This window comes from Antechinus flavipes, chromosome 3 (genome assembly GCF_016432865.1).
Source record: "Antechinus flavipes isolate AdamAnt ecotype Samford, QLD, Australia chromosome 3, AdamAnt_v2, whole genome shotgun sequence".
Taxonomy (NCBI): Eukaryota; Metazoa; Chordata; class Mammalia; order Dasyuromorphia; family Dasyuridae; genus Antechinus; species Antechinus flavipes.
In genome coordinates this window covers 596777646-596797351 of record NC_067400.1, presented here as the reverse complement: position 1 = coordinate 596797351, position 19706 = coordinate 596777646, and the positions used below count along the sequence as shown (strand labels likewise).

The 19706-nt window shown below is 47.0% G+C and overlaps 1 protein-coding gene across 2 annotated transcripts in view; it reads left to right on the top strand.

The window, feature by feature from the left end:
- SPSB1 (splA/ryanodine receptor domain and SOCS box containing 1) overlaps positions 1-19706 on the top strand; it is a 78044-nt gene that overhangs the window by 36186 nt on the left and 22152 nt on the right. For both annotated transcript variants that reach the window (XM_051988622.1, XM_051988623.1), the window contains exon 2: positions 19215-19295. The gene's annotated coding sequence lies outside the window, so the exon portion shown is untranslated. The remainder of the gene's footprint in view (positions 1-19214; positions 19296-19706) is intronic.

Here is a 19706-nt window from a genome sequence, read left to right as displayed (position 1 = left end):
GGTTATTAACTGGGATTCTGTTTTATTGTCGTTTAATTTTATCTCTTTCCTAAGCCTACTGCCCTTTCTCCTGGCCTGCCTTTATTGTGTGCATGCATTTTTTAAGTAGTATCTTGTCCCCCCTTTTCTTTCCTGGAAAGGGCAGGTCTCCCCTGCTGAGTGCCCATTGGGGTGATGGGAAGGGGGTCTCGCTGTGAAAGGCCTAAAGGTGCTGCATTGGGGGCTCTGCGGGTTTCCAGAGCCTCTTCCTTCTTTCATTTCTCCCACTTTCTCCCAAGCTGTAAGAAATGCATCCACACAATGTCGATAGAAATCCATTAGCTGGCCATTTATAAGCATCTCCAGTTCCTGTCTGGAAACCAGAAGTTGGCGACAGCCACATCCCTGGCCCTCGCTTTCTGCTCCCAGTTAGCGGGCGCCTCATGAGTCAGCAGGAAAGTCTCACCTTGGTCGTCTCTACTCCCCCTTGAAGGATTCAGATCCAAAGCCAGAACAGTTCTTGCCCTCTGGGGGAAGGGAAGGGAAGAAAATCAGCATTTATTAAGCTCCTACTGCATTCTAGATACTGTGCTATAGACTTTTTACAAATTTTAATTCATTTGAATCCTTATAACAATTGTAGGAGGTGGCTGCTGTTACTATTCCCAGTTTTCAGATGGAGAACTGAGGCAGCTTGCCCAGGAAAGTTTTAGAGGCTGAATTTGAACCTTCCTAACTTCTTCCTGACTCGAAATCTAGTGCTGTTTCCAATGGCATAATATAATCAGATCTGTGTTTTAGACCTCGCATTTTGGCAGCTGAGTAGAAGAGGATTGATTACCCCTGGGGGGGGGGGGGGACTGGAGGCCAGGAGGACCAGTTAGGAGGCCATTGCAGGAGTCCAGGTGGGAGGTCATAGAAGGCCTGAGCTGAGGTGGTGAGTGAGTGGAGAAGAGAGACTGCTCGCTGTCCTTCCTGAATAAGCCTTGTGTTTTCTCATGGAGGCCCTTCACCAGTGTATCATACCTCCCCAACTTGGGAGACAAACAGAAAATACATGTCCACCAGGGGAGCTGGAGCGTCCCATGATCCTGCTGCCCCCCTCCCCGTTCCCACACATATACCTAGGGCCTCCCATGGGTCAGATGCCTAAGGGACAGGTGGAGGAGAGCTTTTCCCCTCCCCTTTTAGATTAGAAGCCTCTTGTGGGCAGGATTGGTTGCTGCCTTTTGTTTTCATAATTCAGCCTCCTCCCCATATACTCTTCCTTACCACTCTCCCCTTTCCCCCCCAAAAAATAAAAACAAATAAACAAACAAAACCCATGTTAACAATTAAGTCTGAATGTACACAACACTTCTTACCTGTAGTCCACCACTTTTCTGCAGAGAAAAAGAAAACATGCTTTATCCTTTCTTCTCACAGGGAGACATTTTAGCTCCTCAGAATCTGGCCGTCTTCATTTGATTCTTCCCTCTCTGCTCAGTGCCCAGCTGTATCTCCTCATGTTTCCCTCAATCCTTCATATTCTTTATTTCAGAAGGCAAAATAATAATGTTCCATTATGATAGTGATAATGTAGTCGTAGTAGTAGTGATAATGATAATAATGCTAGTAGTAGTAGTAATAGGTTGTTGAGGATTAAATGAGATATTTGTAAGGCACTTTACAGACTTTTATAAAATGCTACATAAATTATAGTTATATTATTATTAGTAGTAGTAGTGTTATTGTAGTAGTAGTGGTGGTGGTAGTAGTAGTAGTGTTATTGTGATAATAGTAGTAGAAATAGTGGTGTTGTAATAGTGTAGTAGTATAGTAGTAGTGATAATATAATAGTGATAGTAGCAGTGATGGTAGTAATAAAAGTAGTAGTAGTAGTAGTGATAACAATAATAATGGTAGTAGTAGTATTATAATAGTAGTAGTGTAGTAATAATGGAAATGGTGGTGGTGGTGGTGGTGGTGGTGGTAGTAGTAGTAGTAGTAGTAGTAGTAGTAGTAGTAGTCATTGACCATAGTATATCTAAGCTTGCCCTTAGTTAGGGGATCTTCATTTAATTTTGGTTTTGTCTTGTTTCTCTTTTCTTTTTTTGGTTTCTAGAAAAAGTGTCATTCACAATTTAATCTGAGGGATCGTCCATCTTTTGCTCCTTTGTTTATCCACTTGTCTTCGGCAGTAACAAATTTGCTGACTTTTGGCTCCGTGTCTCACTTGAGTGATTATATGGAAAACTGAGGGAGCGCGTGGTGATGAGAAGTGGACATCACACAAGGGTTGTTCAGTTTCTTTCCTCTCCCTCTGTGTCAGGGACTTGTCTTCCTTGGACAGAGCAGGGTGGTAGAAAGGGCAAATCCTGTTTTTATGCTTGTCCTCATATGCTCTTAATAAATGGGTGAGATATGATAGAAAGAGTAATGGATTTGGAGGCCCAGGACTTGGGTTCAAATGCTGGTTCTGCTACTTGCAAATCTTTGAGATCATGGATGTGTCCCTCCTTCTTTCTTATAGTCCTTGTCTGTAGAAAAATGGGGTTAGACAGAATGGCAGGGATAGAGTGCCAGATCTAGAATGAGGAAGATCTGAGTTCAAATCTAGCTTCAGACACTTATACACTAGTTACTTCACCCTATGTGCCTCAGTTTTCTTATCTGTAAAATGAGCTGGAGAAAAATATTAAACCACTCCTGTACCTCTGCCGAGAAAACCCCAAATAGGGTCACAGAAATTCAATTTAGCAACAAAGTCAGAGTGACCTTGAAGGCCCACTCTTTTATATTCCCTAGTCCTGTGTTTGTCAGATTGAGGAGAGATGCTGACTGATCTGCGCTTGAAGACGCTTCGCTGTTCTTGGGCTACAGCGTCCCAGGCGTCCTTTGCCTTTTTCTCAAAGCTCCAAAGGCTCAGAAAGTTTTGTGTTCACTGAAAAAATGAATAACCTGGTGAGAAACTTGTTCAGTGGCTTGGCTGATAGCAAGAAGATTTTTTTTTCTCCATGAAGAGAAGGGGGACCCCAATTTGCATGGCGGTTGAAGAGCACCTCTGATATCCTCCTGAGAATTAGAGAATGTCAGGGTCTGGGGAGGAGGCTGTGGGAAGTATCTTGAAGCGATTTGAATAAAATTCAACTTTGAGCTCAGATTTAAAGAAATTTCTCCATTTGAAGTGTACTCCCACACCCCTGAACTGGGGCTGGTCCATTTTATATTAAAAAAAAAAAAAAAACTGAGGGAGAATGAGAAGAAAAAAGAATGATAGTGTGGACAGAATGCTGGTTGTGAAGTTATATAATAGATTGAATAGCTAATTGGAATAGCTAACGCCAGGCACTATGCTAAGTGCTTTACAAATTATTATCTCACTTTATATCCTCATAGCAACCCTAAAAGATGGATGCTGGTATTTATCCCCATTTTACAGATGAGGAAACTGAGGCAGGCAGAGATTTAAGTGACTTGCCCAGGATCACACAGCTAGTCTGAGACTGGATTCGATCTCAGGTCCTTCGAACTCCAGTTTCTGCATCCCCAATTTTAATGTATGACATGCCTTAATTCTAGTGCTTTCCTTCTGTTATTTCCTCCTCAATATAAGGCTTGCTTTGTTTGAATGAATCTCTTTAGATTAAAACTCCTTAAGGGCAGGGGCCTTTTTTTGTTTGTTTGTTTGTTTGTTTCCCTAATTATTGGTGTTTAATAAATATTTATTTATTGTGTGATCACATATTATGATTTTAAAAAGAGGTTTCAACAAAAATAGAAAAAAATTGGGGAAGGCAGAATGAAGGTCTTAGCTTAGAGGCTCATACAAGGTTTTAAGTTCTCCTCTCTGGAGCTTTTTCCACCAAAGGGCCTTCTTGTCCTAATTGTGGCCCAAAGGGTGAGTCAGCCTGCCGATGGCTGGGGGTACTTGCCAGGCCTCCAGAAGGATGCTGCTCTTCCCTCTGGGTGCTATTTGGACCAAGAGGCCTTCCCTCCATGGTTAGGTCATGGGTTTATTTTTTCTCCATCCCCCTTCCCACCCCTGACCTCCTGCCAGAGCCCTGTAGCATCACCAGCAGCCCGCTGCACCTGTGTCTCTAGCAGCCCCACCCCTCCCCGGCCTTCCCTTTCCCCAAACTGCTTCTCACTTTACTTTAGATGGCCACCCTGACCCCCAAGCTTCCAGGGACCTCTCTGCCAAGGAAAACCATCATTGTTGAGAGAAAAGATGGAGGGAGAAGCTGCTCCCCTTCACTTGTGGGGAATATTGTTTTCTGCCTCCTGAGCTAACTTAATTTTGTTGGGGCATCTCATCCTGTCCGGCCTGCCTCTCCTTGGCAGGGAGGGAGTGGGCTCTGGGCCCTTGTGCCGGTTCTTTGGGGACCGTGACCCCTGCCTCAGAGATCAGAAGGGCACGTTCTAGGAGCCTGGGCTGCAGGGCCTGTTCTCACAGGTGCCTTTGAGGGGAATTGGGGCTCCCCCTAAAACAGCCATCTGCAACCCCCTGCCTGGGAAAGAAGGATTCATTCGTTCATTCATTTCTCTCTGGGTAGGAGGAATGTCTTTCATCCTCTTGGGGCTTGTTTAGGTAGAGATGGGGGGAAGGGGAAGGCTTAGGAAACAAGGGGTAACTTGAGACGTTTCTGCTGGCTGGCAAATTTGTGTGAAGTAAAATGGACCCCTCAAGGTAAGAGGAAATTAGGTGGGCGGCTCTGGCCCCGTAGCAGGGGGCTGGGGAGACTGGCCCCCAAATAAATGAATGAATGACTAATCGTGTGGGTGACCCAGAGGAGGTGGCGGGTACCTTCCTGTAGGAGGGAGACCAGACCTTGTTTAACCTCTTCAGTCTCAGGAGACGGTTCCCTATCAACACCCCTTCTGTAAAAATTATTTTGGAGGGAGGGGAGCTGCTGATTGTCAACCCAGATGTTCAAGGGAAGGGGAGAATTCTTCTTGCTCCGGTCTACCTTTCCCCACCTTTGTCTGTGGGGACCAGTCGGATTTCAGTGAAACCTGATGCACGAGGTGGGGGAAATAGTAATTCATTCGCAAGTGACTCCCCTTGTCTGCATGGGAGGCGCCATCTTTCTCTGGCCAAGCTTTGGCCGTGAACAGAAGGGGACCCTGCTTGAGCATCCTCGTGTCCCCCCGGGGGATGAACATGCAGTAGTCTCCTGATAAATCCAGATGTTTGGACTTTGTAAGGGGAGGAGGTCACAATGGGAGAACTCATTAATAGAGCTTAGAGAATTAATTCATTAGATCGTGAGTTCTGCATTTGGCTCTCTTTGGATCTCCAACTGTCTTAGCACGCTGACAGGTATATAGTAGGTGCTTCATAAATGCTTCTTGATCGATTGACTAACAGAGTATTGTTCTGCAGCTTCTTTTGGCACAGTCGTGGTTATATAGTAGGTGCTTCATAAATGCTTCTTGATTGATTGACTAACAGAGTGTTGTTCTGCGGCTTCTTTTGGCACAGTGATGGGTATTATAGTAGGTGCTTCATAAATGTCCTTGACTAACACAGAGTACTGTTCTGCAGCTTTTTTTTGGCACAGTGATGGGTATATAGTAAGGTGCTTCATAAATGGTGATTGACTAACACAGTACTGTTCTGCAGCTTTTTTTGGCACTGTGGATATACAGTAGGTGCTTCATAAATGCTTCTTGACTGATTGACAAACACAGTATTGCTCTGCAGTTTCTCTTTTTCTTTCCTTCTTGGCTTGGAGTCATTCCGTAGTTTATAGGACTTGGCAACAGAAGGGGAGAGAGGGACCCGGCTCTGGCTTGTCTCCACTGGCCCCCAGCCAGGTTGGTCATCACAAAATGTTTCATAACTGGAGTGTGTTAATGAGTTTCCGCATGCTAATTTGCCCCCGGGGTGAGCTTTCATTCCTTTCACGGAGTTGAGAAGGAGGAGGCTGCAGATGGGTTTGGGGTAGGTCTCCCCGACTTCTACAGGTACCAAGTACAGGAAGAGCCCCTTTCGGGAGCCTGGAAGGTGCCCGTCCGGTCAGAGTGCCACCCTCAGGCGTCCGGCCCTGCGGAGGAAGGAGCATTTCTGCTTCGCTGTGGATTCGGCGGCTAACAGACTTTACGATAATGTCGCTGCTCCGGCGTCTGTTTGCTCTGGCTGCTTTTGGGGGGACCAGTCTTTCTTTAATGGGGCTGGAGTGTGGTTTCCCAAACCCTGAGGGGGGGCTGCGGATATGGTGGCAAGGGCGGGGGGGGGTGGACTGTAATCTGGACGCTGTCGCAAGGGCTTTATTTAAAAAAAAGAAAATTACCTTGTAATTGTTACCAGCAGCTCAGAGATGGCCACACTCCGAGGTGGGGCAAGCCTGTTATTTGTTTTCCTTTCTGTGGTAACCAAGGCCCTTTTGCCTCGGTGACGGCGGGGTGCTCCAGGCCGAGGCCAGGGTTGAGCCAAGGACGGCCCCGACCCTTTCTGGGAACTAGCCGGCTGCAGTCCCCCTCCTGAGCACTTGGGTTTCCTCCAGACTCTGCTCCCCAGCCTTACTGGCCTGCCACCCTTTCCCCCCCCCCTTTTCCTTTAAATGTTAAAACAAAACCCGAGGCCCAAAACATTGTTAAATGCCCACTACGTGCCAGGGACTGTCTAGCTTATTCTGGGTCACGCAGGCAAGATTCGCACCCAGGTCTCTGATTCCAATTGAAGCATTGTTTCTGCTCTGCCCCATTTGTTCCTCCCTGGGATTTGCTTATGGAATTGTCTAACTGCGCAGGATCTTTGTTCTTCAGGGCGAGTTTAAAGTGGGGAAGGGGGTAGGCGGGGCGGGGAAGGGGGTACACGGCATGGTGCGATGAGGTGGCAGGAGAGAAGAGGGAGCTTATGATGAAGAGAGATGGGCTTGGAGTTGTGCTCTAGGTAGGAACATGGGGACTCATTGAAGGTTCTTGAGCAGGGTAGTGACAAGGTCACACATAGTATAGTGCTGGTGAAATATGCCAAGGGATGATGGATGGGTGGATGGATGGCTCAATAGATTGAGTGATAGAAACTAAATCCAGACACTTGTTTGGTCATGTCCAACTCTCCATGACCCCTACCTACTAGGGTTTTCTTGACAAAAACAGTGGAGTAGTTCACCATTCCTTCTCTAGGTCATTTTATAGATGAGGAAACTGAAGTAAACAGGATGAAGTGATTTGTCCAGGATCAGGGAGAGAGTCTGACAAGTAGTGTCAAATCTCCATCCTCCTCCTAATAACTGGGGCCTGGAACAAGTGACTTTTCTGTCTGGGAAATGAAACATTTAGATTAAGTACTGGTCCCTTCTGACTATGATTCTGTCGCTTAACTTCTTGGGAATCTAAGCTTTAAATTTGATGCTGTGTTTTACTACTTAATAATAATTATTTATTGTTAATAATCATCTACTCTCCTGCTAGGAAGAGCTTCCCTTCCAAAGGTGCCCTTATCATTGTCATTATTACAGGGTTGAGATAATATGGGTAAAGCACAGAGTCTGTCACATAGTGGGTACTTAATAAATCCTTCCTCCCTCCCTCCCTCCCTCTTTCCTCCTTTCTTCCTTCCTTCCTTCCTCCCCCTTTCCTTCCCTTCCTCCCTTCTTTCCTTCTTTCCTTCCTTCTCTCCTTTTTTCCTCCTTCCTTCCTTCCTTCCTTCCTTCCTTCCTTCCTTCCTTCCTTCCTTCCTTCCTTCCTTCCTTCCTTCCTTCCTTCCTTCCTTCCTTCTCTCCTTCTTTCCTTCCTTCCTCCCTTCTCTCCTTCTTTCCTTCCTTCCTCCCTTCCTCCCTTCCTTCCTTCCTTCCTTCTCTCCTTTCCTTCCTTCCTTCCTTCCTCCCTTCCTCCCTTCCTTCCCTCCTTCCTTCTTCCCTTTTTTCCTTCCCTCCTTCCTTCCTCTCTTCTTTCCTTCCTCCCTCCTTCCTTTCCCTCCCATCTCCATCTCTTCTGGAAGGCCGGGTCAGATTGCTTGGGGACGGAGGAGAGAAGGCCGCGGCCCGTGAGGTGCCCACATCTCTCCCCCAGAAGCCTTCCCGGGTCCGCAGCTGCTGCTCCCATTAAACTCCAGTGATTCATTGTCAGCACGTTTGGAGGGGAAGGGTTTTCGGTGCTCCAAACCTCAGTCCCCACGGCTCCTTTTGCTGGCAGATCTCACCGCCTCAGCAGAAAAGCCCCTTTTGATATGGGAACGGAAACTGGGCAGGCTCGGAGCTGTGCGGTGCGCCCAGTGATGGGAGAAAGGCGAGCCAGGCCGCTCGGCCTGGGGACCCCACTTTGTCCGGCCGTTCGGGGGACCCCGAGACGAGATCCGTCCTGGGGAGAGCTTTCACTGGGCTGTACCTGGAGTGGCGAGGACCCGGGGCCAGGATCTGGGGCCAGGCTGGCCCGGGAAGGGGCCGTGGATTCAAATGGCCTGCGCTGCCTTTTTAAACACTTTTTTACTGAAAAGGTAAACATTTTGCTGTTTTTAATTTTATGGAAAGTTAAGCTTGCGGAGGAAATACCTTTCTAAATGTGGCCCTGTGATGTCACAGGCCAGCTATGCGGAGGCGCGTGCTGGGTGGATGGAGATTGCTCACCCTGATTTGTGTCCGTGACCGGCCCGACCCGGCTTGGCCTGAGATTGGGGCGCCAGCCCCCAACTTTGCCTCTTCCCTCGGGCCCTCGGCTACCTGGGTTTCCCTTCCTGGTCCGTTCCAGCTTACAGGGGCCGTGCCTCTGGACGCTGACCTGCTCAGGTTGACCTTCGTGATGGGGTACACGAAACCTTAGAGGGCACACTGGCTCTCCTGCTTACCACCTGGATGGCTGCGGGCAAGGTCCTTAACTCCCAGTTCTCTCATCTTTAAATATGGGCCAGAGGACCTTTAAGGTCAATCCATAGTCTTCAATCACTTTCCTCCCCTGGGCCTCAGTTTGTTCACCTGTAAAATGGGAGGGGATAGGATCAGGTGGCCTCTGAGATCCCCATGACCCCATCACCTTCAAGTAGCACGTGCGGCTTCCTCTCCCGTCTCTAAGCCTCCTCTCCCATCTGCCCCATTGCCCCCCTGGCATCAGAGAACTAGCCGTGTATGAAATGATCATTTCCAGATGTGGCAGCCCCCTGCCCGCTCTCCCTCATGGCTCAGTTCCCAGGGTCCATAAAGGAGAACGGCGGGGTGAGGGCAGAGTGGTGGGAAGGGGTTTGAGGGGAGGTCCCTCCTCTGCACTGAGTTTAACAAGCATTTGTGCGCCCAGCGCTGGGCTAGGTATACAGAGGCAAAACCGGGCCTTGCAGCCCTGTGCCGTAAGGCTCCCATTTTCCAAAGTGCATGAGGTTTTCTAAAGCACTCGAGTCCTAATGCTCCCATCAGTTTGTCTCTTCCCATTAAGAGCAGCCGTCCTCCTGTCCTCGGTCCCTCCCATCCTCGGTCCCTTGGTCCTCGGTCCCTCCCATCCACGTCCTCCCTGGTCATCAGAAAGGGCTCCTCGATAAGGCTGCTGGGAAATAATAGAATAACTTCTCCTTTTAGGGCTGCAAAGTGACTTTGCACACTCCACCTGTCTCCCTTGATCTGCACGATAGCCCTGGAAGGGAGAATTATTACTAATGACTTATTTTTATTAAGTAATTTTAAGGGATTTATTTTATTATTAGATTTCTCAGGGGTTTAGAAAAGTTAAGTAACTTTCCCAGTGCAAATGTCTAAAGTGGGATTTGAACTCAGGACATCTGATTCCGAAGTTTAGCATCATCCTTCTGCCTTTTCCCTCAAACACCACCTTTATGATCCTGCTCCCCCCTTCCTGTTAGTAATCCGCTCCCCAAAACCACCTTAGAACGAAACGTCCTGTGTTTATTTGGACTTTATTGTCCCTCTCTCTTTTGTACGCACATCTGTGTGGTCCTTTTCACCAGCAGCCCTGCCACGGATCCTTGGGGGCGGGGATGCCCGCATTCGCTACTCCCAGCATAGTGCCAATGGGCTCTTAATTTTTGTTTAACTCTTAATTAACGTTTAGCTGACCTGGGTTCTGATCAGGCAGTCAGCTAGCACGTATTAAGCACCTACAGATACTGTGCTGAGGATACAAAAGAAGGCGAGGGAGAAGGAATTGCTTGGTGCTGCTGGTCCTCACTACCCTTTGGCCATTTGGGGAAGCCGGGGGCCCTATGGGACTCGGCTCCCGCCTCCCGCCTGCCCCGGCAGCCCTTCTCGGTTTGAGAGCAGGGCCCAGCACCAGCAGAGGTCATTCAGCTGGAAGGCCGCTCTTTTAAGAAGAAGTATTTTTTAATTGCTTTTCCGGGGCCGGGGGGCGAGCTGGCGTGGCTGGGGGGGGGCAGCTCGTCGGTCTGCGGCCCACCCCGCTGGGCGCTGATCTCCTCTCTCAGAGCCGAGGAGGGCTCCCAGCAGGTGACGGGCCGACGTCCTGAATGGCTCTTTTGTGTGGGCCTGTGTCCCTGCGTGCGGACGCAGAGCATCTCGCTCTGCCAGGCACCGGCCAGCAGGGATTGTCCCAATGTGAGGACTGCCCGGGGGGAGAAGTCGGAAGCAGTTGTCTGGAGCTGGGAGGGGAGGGAGGGGACTTATTTAGGTCACCCAGGTCATAAATGCGGCCATGGCCGAATTGTTTCCATATTGTGATTTTTCTGGAAAATCAGTGGTCGGTTTTTTATCTAGAGATTTTTGACCAAATGGTGTATGAATCTCTTCTTGTCGCAAGTTCTGTCTCTACTCGCCTCTGCTTGAGTGCTCATACACCCAGAGACAAAGAGAACCACTCTGCCATTTTACAGAGAGGGAAACTGAGGCCCAAGGTTGTGGTAGACGATAAACCTGACCCTGGAGAGGACCGACCCTGTCAGTTTGCAGAGGAGGAACCTGAGGTTTAGGGATGCCGACTGGTTTGCAGGAGTTGAAGCTGTGGCAAACCGGGGCTCTTCATACCACGATGGCTATGTTGGCAAGAAGTCGGGGTGTTTGCGTTTGAAATCTGCCCTTCCAGCTGCCCTCTGGAAGTTGGACTTGTTTGGAATGTTGATTTTTTTGGTAGGGAGCCGGGGCGTCGAGAAAGCAGTGTATGTCTCCGCCAATGCCGGCTCCGTTCCACAAGGATGGCATTCATGGATCGATGAAGGGTCCATTGTCCCCCCGGCTCTCGCCATCTCCCCGATCTCTGCTCCTTGCCGCCGGGCTTTGGGCTCTTTTCCTCCCCCGGCCCTGGCGAGGGGATGACAAGGGCCATACCCCAGAGAGGTTAGAGAGGTACCTCGGACTTTCCCTTTGCTCATGCCATGAGCACACTAACTGGGCTCTCAAAGGCTCTCAGGTTACCCCGCGGGAATGCCATTGACTGAGTACCCGTGGCGTTAGGCGGGACTTCAGGAACGAGGGGGCCACCTGCCAGCTGCCTGCGGCCCGAGTCCGTCCCTCCTCCGTCCCTACGCCTCAGGCTCCCGGCTCTCCTCGGGCTCCTCCTGGGCTGGGCTGTATCGGGGGCACATGTGACACACCCACCCCCCAGCACCGTGAAACGCTTGGCCCTTGAGCATTCTTGGACGGCGCGGGCTCCCCTTGTCTTGGGCTCTCGAGCCTGCAAGGTTGCCCTGAAATGTGACAGTTCTTGGGAAGCTTCTGGTCTGGGTTTGTTCTTCAGCCCAGAAGGGCCCTTCCTTGGGGTGCGTTGTACACACCCTCCCAACCCGTGCCTGAGAAAGACGGTAGAGGAGGGCCCTGGGGATAACGGCGACTGGGTGGCTATGGACGTCCATCCAAATTCAGTCCGTTTCATGGGAAGGTATAAACGCCGAGTGTCTGCGTGTCCACGCTTAGGTAGCAGAGCTTAGAAAGTAGAGCCCCAGGATTCTAACTGCAGCTCGGATGCTTCACTAGCTGGCTGATTGTGGCCATCCCTCTTCATCTCTCTTTGCCTCAGTTTTTCCATCCATAAATAGGGGATAATGTCTCCTCTCTCACAGGGTTGTCATGATTGGAGTTGATAAATGGATCAAGTTCTGGGCAGATAAAACCCCCCCCTTTATGATTAAGCTCTCCCTTCCCGCCCGGCAACATCCCCTGGTTCTCGGTGCCGGATGATCATAGATTTGGAACCCAAAGAGGTCATGTCGTCCAACAGAGGGGGAAAGTGAGACAGAAGAACAAGGTTAAGTGACTTGCCCAGCAAGGTCTCCTGAGGTATCCCCTAGCAGACAAAGGAACTTGGGGGGCCATCAACCCTCGCCAGGCTGGTAAAGCCGAGGGGAGGAGGGGAAGCTCGGAGGCAGGTTCCTGTGGCACCCAAGAAGTAAGGACTCATTTAAGTACCTGTTGGCAAAGGTGAGAGCCCTCACCTCTCTGTGAGAGTGCTAGCTGTTTGAAAGTACCAGGCCTGGAATTAGGAAGACTCACCTTCCTGAGTTGACACTTCATAGCTGTGTAACTCTAGGCAACTCAGAAAACCTGTCTGCCTTAGTTTCCCCATCTATAAAATGAGCTAGAGAAGGAAATGGCAAACCATTCTACTATCTCTGCCAAAAAAAAAAAAAAACCCTAAAATGAGTCAGAAGAGTTAGACATGACTAAAAAAATGCTTGAACAAATTTTTGGATCGGGAAAGAGCTTGACCTTGGAAATCATGGAGTCTACCCTGACAGCTAAGATATCCTGGCCTCCGGGAGTGAGAAATGACCTGCCCACGGTCACAGTTCTTAGCATGCAGAGCAGGCACAGGACCCAGATCTGCTGGCCCTAGATCCTTTCCTCCTGCATCAATATCCATTTAAATACTCTTTAATAAAAGGATTTTTATTGTCATGTCTGACCAGGAGCATTTTCTTTTAAAGAGGTTCTGCTCTCCAGTTGGTGCCTTTTTGATGGTCGCCGCAAGTGGACTACAGTCACACACACACACACACACACTCTCCCCAAAGGGCTTTAGATTGATTTATCCCTAATCCTATAATACTTTCAGCACCCTCGCCTGTGAATCTGCCAAGGACACAAGGAACTTGGGGGATAATGGAAACTAATAGAAGTCTGGGCTCAGTGGCGCTTGTGGGGACAGCCGAGAGTCACTAGCACTTTAGCCTTGGGAGACTTCCAGGTGAAATGATCAGAGATAAAGTGGAAAAGAGAAATAAGAAAGGTCTTGATGGATCATAGGACCAAGATTATCCAGGGAGTGAGGGTCAAAGCAGGATTGATCCATCAGTGATCAATGAGCGTTAACCAATCCATCGGTTCATTAAGGAAGGAGCCGTTGTGTGCTCGGAATACAGACACAAAGAAGAACACCATTTCTGCTTTGGTACAGGTTACCTTCTAATAGAGGGAGGCAGTCAGCACATCTAAAAATATGTACGGCTTAAATCTAACGTGAATAACCACAGACCGAGTTATTAAGTCCCTGGTAGTCCTTTTTGGAGGGAGATGTCAGCAGTGGGGTGGAGGAGGGAAAGGGGAGCAGAGATCCCAAGGATTTCTGATGAGTGAAATGCATCTTAAGGGTAGGGAAGGACTCCATAAAGCAGAGGCAAAGTGGGATCTCTGTCACGGCCTTTGCAAGTACAGAGGTGAGAGGTGCAGGTCTTGCTCACATGAGAAACAGACGGCCAATTTTGTTGGATTGCAAGGTGTGAGAGGAGAAGGAGGGATGACATCCACTGAGGCTGGGAAGATAGGCTGGGGCCAGCTCGTGAAGGGCTTGAAAAGCTAAAGAGGGAAGTTGGTTTATATTTGTTCAGTTGGGTGAGAATGGAAGCGACAAGGTCACATCTGCACTTAAGGAAAATAATTTTGGCGTCATTGTATAAGACAGACTTGAGAGAGGGACACCAGTTAGGAAGCTTTTACAGTAATTGACCTTGAACCTGGATCTTCCAGAATTCTATCCATCACATTGTCATTTAATGTTTAACAAATCTTTTACTTTTTTCCCCCTGGCATTCTGGGTTAAGTGGTTTAGCTAGGGTCATACAACTAATAAATCTGAGGCACGATTTGAACTCGGGTTCTCCTGACTCCAAGGCCAGTGCTCTATCCACTGCAGCACCTAGCTGCCCCAGGGTGAGAATAGTTATCTCTATACTTAATAGCGAGAAGTACTTTCTTCCTCAGAGGGTTGGTTCCATTGGGAGCTTTTTCTAGGCAAAGATATAATATAGAAATATTTCTGCTTCAGGGAGGAAGAGGCAAGAAGAAGTATTAATTGGATCTCTGTGAGTAGATGCTCCACCGGGCACACAATTCTGGAAACTCCTTTAAACTCTGAGAACACTCAATCCATAAGAAATGGACAGCAGAAGTCACTCAATCCGATCCCTTCATTTTTCTGAGTAAAAAGTTGCAAGTCCACATAGATGAACTGCCCAAGGCCAAATAATTCAAATAATCTCACTCTGATCTTAACAAAGGAAAACTGGCATGAAGAGGTTGTGACTTCATGGGCTCATAGATAGATAGTATCTTCTGGTCCAAAGTCCTCATTTTTTGAATGAGGAAAACTGAAAGGCATGAAATTATTTGTCCAAGGTCAGAGAAAGAGGCAGGATTTGAACCCAGTACTTTTTTTCCATAGTCTTCTGAAGTAGAATCTCTTAGGGGTATCCAGTAGCCATTCAGTATATTTTGTCTCATTTGTGAAGTTGTAAAGTTAATATTTGAGGACCTTTGAGGTCAGCATCTGCTCCCTATCCAGTATTTAGTGCTGAACCTGACAATAGGTGCTTAATAAATGTTTATTGACTCACTGTCTATCCAGCTTCTAAGAACTGGACCTTCTCATGGAGAGGAACATTTGGCAGCAAAGATAGAATGATGTACCCGTGACCTTGATGATTAGTACAGCCAGTAACTTTTATTTTTTCACTTTTAATTTTTCGTATCTAAATGAATACAGACCTGATTTCCCAGGGGACAACGGCTTTAACTGATTGTGTGGTTTTCTAAGCGCCGTTGATGAGTCATTTGGAGCCTTCTGGAGGTGGAAGGCAGGTGTGTTTGTGCCCTTTAAGGTCAAAGGGGATGACTTAGGGACTGTTAGTGCTTTTATTGCCCCCCTCCCTCTCAAGAGAAGTTTTCGGAACCCATTTCAACAAATGCTTAATGGAACTGAACTTCCTAGAGGTCAGAGCTGAAGGATCATTTCCTTGACTCATGGGCAGAAGGTGTTCCCAAAGACTTGCCATTGCTAAATATTCGCTGTAAAGATACTTCATTGAGGGACTAAAACCTAGGAGGGAGTCTTCCCTCCCATTGACATTTGTTCCTTTCCACGACAAGTGTCTCTTATGTACCAGGAAAAGCAACCCCTGCTCTTAAGCAGCTTCAGTTGTACATTGGACAGTGGGGAAATTAAGAAGTTGCCTACCGCGGGGTGATTGGAAATGACCTTTTGGTTCTGTCAGCCAAGCATCTGGGGAGCTTTGGGTATGGGCTAGGTACCAGTAATTCAGGGACACAAACCAGAACTGTCGCTCTTCATGGCACTTCATTACAACCTGGATTTCTTTAGCTCTTTACGGTTCCCAAAGCAGTTTCCAACTATAATTTCATTTGATCCAACAACCCTGTTGTTCAGAGATAAAAATGACCTGTCAAGAATCCTAGTTAGTAATTATCTGAGGCTGGATTTGAACTCGGGTCTTTCTGACTCCCAGCCCCTAGCTTCTCTCCACTATGCTGTCATTCTGAGAAGCAGAGCTGAGAAGATGGGAAGGTTAGCATGGTATTAGAGTTATGAATGCAGAGGGAAGAGGCTTTAAGGCTCTGGAGTTCATAGAGAGGAATAATGTGAAAGAAGTCAGAAAGATAGGAACCGGATTGAGGGAGCCTTAAATGCCAGCCTGAGGAATGTGTATCTTTGTTACTGTATTTTAGTCCAGAGGTAATAGGGAGCCATTGAGGACTTTTGAGTAGGAAAGTGATAGGGTCAGCTTCCCAGCTTTGCCATTTTTACTGTCTGCCTGGATTTGGGAACAAGTCACTTCACCTTTATGAACCTCAATTTCCCATGGAAGGGGTTGAACCATGTAACTTTCCATCCCTAAAACTAGAGCCCCTAAAATTAAAGCCTGTGCTTTAGAAAGCTTATTTTGACAGCTGGGTGGTTGGATGAAGAGAGACGAAGGGAAAGAGAGACAGAGACAGGCAGAGACAGACAAGGAGACAGAGAAAGAAAGAGAGGGGAAAGGAGGGTCTTTTTCCTAATTGGATAACTTGTGTAAGGGGGAAGGGGATGGGTTGTCATCGTGACATGCTGAGCCTTTTCCTGAGCAGGAGTATTCCAGCCCTGATACTTGTCTTCCGCCCAAGGGACCCTGGGCAATTAGCCTTTCAGCCCAGTTTCTTCATTTGTGAAATGGAGATGGTAATATCTCTTTCCCAGGGTGGTAGTAGGAATCAAATGAAATAATATTTGTAAAGCTCTTGTTGTTGCTCTATAAAAATGCTATTATGATTATTGCTGCGATTATCTTGGGCTTTAGTTTTCCTTTTTTGTAAGAAAAGGTGGAATGAAAGGACTTCCAAGATCCCTCTGGGCTCTCAAATCTAGCACCCTGCCACTTCCTCTAAAATTATTTATTTTCCCATCCTGTCATTTTTTTCTTGGGAAGATGTCCTTTACCCAGAGTCTGTGAATTTATTTAAAAAAATTTTATTTTAATAGCCTATTACTTTTCTAGTTACATGTCAATATGGTTTTCAGCATTCATTTTTGTAAGATTTTGAGTTCCAAATATTTTCCCCTCCTTCCCTCCTCCCAAGACAGCAAGCGATTTGATTTAAGTTATACATGTACCATCATTTAAAAAATATTCCATATGAGTCATGCTGGGAAAGAAAAATGAGAACAAAAGGGAAGAACCACGAGAAAGAAAAAACAAAACAAAATGAATAAAATAAAATAAAAGGTGAATGTAGCATACATCAATCTGCATCCAGTCTCCATGGTTCTTTCTCTGAATGTAGATGCTGTTTTCCATCCCAAGTCTATTGGAATTGTCTTGCAGCACTAGAGCTATCATAGTTGATCATCACACAGTTTTGTTACTGTGGATGGTGTTTTTCTGGTTCTAGTCACCATGTGAACTTTCGTAATCTGATGCATTTTACTTTATACATTTAAAATCTTGATTTTGACAAGGGAGTGGGGCGGTCCTCAGCAGACTGTCAAGAGGAGTCTGGGACATAACATAGGTTGAGAAGCTTTTTTATGCTCTAGAGACTTGTATTGATCTTATTCTCCCATAACCTTTAGGGTTTAAGAGCTCCCTAGTTCCTTGAGCTCAAGCAGAAGCTGACCAGCTCCCTACCTTGTCTAGGAGGGGAGAACTGCAGTAATGAGGGAATGTGACCACCAGAGCTTCCCTTGCAAAATCCCAGACTGCAATCAGCCAAGTTGGGGTGAGGGAGGAGGGAGGAGCTCTGGAGGTAGGGGCTGAAAGGAAGGCTGGGGGTGGGAGGATGTTATTTGATCTTCAGGTGAAAGGAGGTTTTATAAATAGGTCACCTTGTTCCGCATCTTGAATTTTATCCTTTCCCAGCCTTTGTGGGGTAAACAATAGCTTAACTGTTCTAGGGTCACTGCAAATCACTGGGAGGGGAGCCGGCTTGCCAGGCTGGATGGTCCCCTGCCCCAAGCACCCCTGTGGGAGCACCGCCCCTTCAGAGAACCTCAACCATTTGCCAATAATCCCTTGGGAACCTGGAGGTGGGGGCAGGGGGGAACATGGCAAACCACCTTGCCTATTTTCAACTATTGTACCCCAAGAATAAGTGGGATTTTTGGTTTGTTTTGGTTTGGGGGAGAGAGTTGTTGGGATTTTTTTTTTTTTTTTTAGTGACTCTGGAGATAGAGATCTCTGAAAGTCACAGGTCTACACTGGAATGAGTGTTGTAGAAAGGTCTGAGTCCAGTTCACTCTTTTCAGATCCTTTCAGATTCAGATACTAGATGGGTCACCCGAGCCAATCACGTCACCTCTGAACCTCAGTCTTCTCGTCTATGAAACCAGAGAATTGAATTCAAAAGCCCCTCATAGCTTTAGGTCCGATCCTATAAAATCCCTGAACTTCTCTGGGCCTCAGTTCTGGTTCTGGCTTTGTCCCCTGGTGAAGATTCATGTCTAAGCATTAAGCAAAGGTTCAACAATAAGAATCGAGGTAGAATGGACAGATACCTGGCTACAAAGTCCTCTGCCATTCCCTCATACCCTTCCCTTCTCACCTTGCTATCTATACACGAGATAATGTTGATAATAATAGTAATAATAAATAGCTAATAACATTTACATAAAACACCAGGCATTAGGCGCCAATGACAATAATAGTATTCTTATAATAGAAATAACATATAATAATGATATTATTACGACATAAAATAGTTAGCATTTACATAGCCCATATCAACATCCCACAGCTACTGTTGGAGGATGGATTTGACTTCGGATCCAGGCCCAGTACTAAGCTGAAGGAGCTTTAATTTGAATGGGAGAGACAGGATTCTAGGGGGAAGGGCCATCTGATCTGGAGAGCTATAGAAGTGAATAAAGGTTGTGGAGCAGGAGCAGTCTTAGCTCTGGTATGATTAGGTGACCAGGGTTCGAGGACTGGAGTCTGGGGGGAGTTGGGATTGGTCACTTCAATCCTAGGTGGTCAGATATATTAAAAATGACTTATTTCACTTGGCCTCGATTCCCAGCACTACTGCTAGATAGGCTGCAGATATTATCCCCATTTTACAGATGAAGCAATTGACAGTGAGGTAAGCATGATTTACTCAGGATTTCACAGCTTCTCAGTACATAAGGTAGAATTAGAATCCAGGTCTCCTTAATTTCCAAGTCAAGGGAAGGATCCTCTTCTGAAAAGGGAGCACTTTGATATCCCCAACACTATCACTATATAGACTGCAGATATCCCCATTTTACAGATAAAGAAATTGAGAACTGAGAGAGGTAAACATGATTTGCCCAGGGTTACACAGCTTTTCGGTATATAAGATAGAATTAGAATCCAAGTCTCCTTATTTTCCAAGTCAATGACCTTCTTTTGAAAGGGGAGCACATTGATCCCCAACACTGCCACTAAATATAGCGGTATACTATATATACTGCCAATCACAAGGTGAATTAGAATCCAGATCTCCTTAATTTCTAAGTCCAGGACCCTCTTTTGAAAGGGGAGCCTGGGATTTTAGGGACAAGATTTCTACCTGTTGCTTTAGTCAACATCTCAAGGCACCCAGTCAGATTTGGCTTTTTCTTTATTCCTTCAGGTTTGTCCATATCTTGGTCAGAGCCGGCGACTGAGGGGACTGGTGCTGGATCCTGGAACAGACTGGAGCGGTGTTAGACAGGTAGGCTGCTAGCCTTATCTCTGTTCTGTGGATTGTACAGCTCTAAGAAGGGTCCAGGTGCTCTCCTTGGTGCTCCTCAGCCTCCAGGGCAGGCCAGTGCCCCATTGTTACTGGGCAAATGAAAAATATCCATCCGAAATTGTTAAAGAAAAAAGTAAGAAAAGTAGTCGAACTCTTGTATCTGTCATGAAAAGTATGCATGGTGTGACAGGAGTTCAAATCCTGCCTTGGAAACTGATTGGGTGAGTCAGCTAAATTCCCTTCACATCAATTGATTCATGCATAATGGGGATGATAGCGATACTTACTTCCCTGGTTCAGTTAGTTATTAAGTACCATTTCACCTTTTTCAGCCTAATTTTCCTCAACTGTAAAATGTTGATAATAATAGTACTTATCCCTTAGGGTTGT